This window comes from Balaenoptera musculus, chromosome 19, assembly GCF_009873245.2.
Source record: "Balaenoptera musculus isolate JJ_BM4_2016_0621 chromosome 19, mBalMus1.pri.v3, whole genome shotgun sequence".
NCBI lineage: Eukaryota > Metazoa > Chordata > Mammalia > Artiodactyla > Balaenopteridae > Balaenoptera > Balaenoptera musculus.
In genome coordinates, this window is record NC_045803.1 from 7,738,128 (window position 1) to 7,739,918 (window position 1,791).

Consider the following 1,791-nt stretch of genomic DNA (forward strand, 5'->3'; position numbering starts at 1 on the left):
TAAATTAGTCTACTGGGATTCCAAGCACTGGGTGTGAGCAGATCTTTTTTTTTTTTTTTTCTTCTATAAATGTCTCAGATGTTTTCTTCCTTTCATGAGTTTTCCATTTTTTTGAGAGCCAAATATCCAGCCCTGAGTTCCTGCCCTCTCTTTGACATGGTAAATTAGATGCTAGATTACTAGACTTGATTTATCCAAGGATTGGCCTTGAGCCAGGAGAAACCCAGGAAATAGTGGCTTCAACAAACATGGAAAGGATATTAATACACTTGCTGATGGGAAGTGGTAATCCTATCATTGGTCTAAAAATAACTTTTTAAAAGAAGTTCCAAGACTGTTGCGGACTGTGTATCTGTGAATCGACACACAACCAGCTTGGGGAACTACCAAATTGTATCGCTGAGCCCACCAGGGTCCCATATCTGCTTGGTAAGAGACATAGTAGGTTTTACCATAGGGCTAAATCAAATGAATCTGCCTAGAGGATGATAATGAGTGGGTCTCTCAGAACTTGTGGGAGGGGTGACTCCGTAACTGAGCTGAAGCACTTCCCAAAAGGAGGTGGCATCAGTCAGTTAGCAACCGGGATGGAGGCTGTGGGTGGAGGTTTTCGGGACTTCCGAGGATCCAGGGAATGGGTTTCCCTTAAATGTTCAAGAGATCCCAGGACTTCAGATTGCTTAGGGCCCACAGGGAGGCTGCTCCTGTGTAAGTTTCTGTGACAAAGGAAGAAAAAGCAGACATCCCGAACCGCTGGAGCGTGGGACTCTAGGGATGGGTCTGGTGAATGGAAAGAGCAGAGATCCCAGATTTCTGTGCACCTCTGAAGTTTCGAGCTCAAGCTAGATGATTGTAGGGCTGGAGGGGATGCGAACCTCTATGTCATCACCCATTGGTTCCTGTACCTTGTAGCCCCACCCTCTCACGCTCCTTCCTTCCTGCCGCGCCCCCTCCCCAATCCAAACGAGATCGTCTGCTTCAAGTCCTGTGCTGTTGAGTCGGGTAAGGTGAGAATCAGAGATAGGAGGCAGTCGCCTTCTCCTCATGATCAAATAGTCTTTGAGTTTTCAACCTCCTTGTATTTGGGAGCCCAGGAGCTCATCCTCCTTTCTGCCCACACCCACCTCCTCCAGTTCCAGCTTTGGGAATGGAACTTGTCGGGGCAGGGGGGATTGAAAAGTGGGGTTTTACCGGATAAACCGAAGGGAGTGGAATGAAGATCTTGGTGTTTCTCCGCCTCGCACTGTAAATTTTTCTCTTCTCAGGCCACTTGTTGAATGTCCTTTGACACCTAACGGCAAGGTTGTTTGAACTGGGAATATCTCACATTGCTGTAGGCTGTACTGATTAGAGATAGGAAGACTGATTTCTACAGTAGGTATTTCTCTACAAAGCTCTGGGTCCTTGTTGTCTCAAGTTGGGTTTAGTAGCACCCTGTGTGTGATGAGCAGATTTTCTTTGGACTGCTCTTGGGAATCTCCGGCCATGTTAGACAAAATGGAGCCCTTTTTCTTGGGTAGGGAACCTTACACATCTTCACTTTTATTCCTCCCAAGAGTGGTGTGAGATAAAGGTATTGTCATCCTCAGGTTTAAGTGGGAGACCCGGAAGTAAGAGAGGTTCACATAGTGAGTCAGGGGTAGATCCTGAGAAATGTTCTTGTCTTGTGGCTCCCGGCCATTTTATTTTGGACATTTTCAAACACATCTGAAAAAGTAACGAAGTGAATTACTTTGTACTTACCACCCATCTTCAATAATGACCAACTTGTGACAAATCTGGTTTTATCTC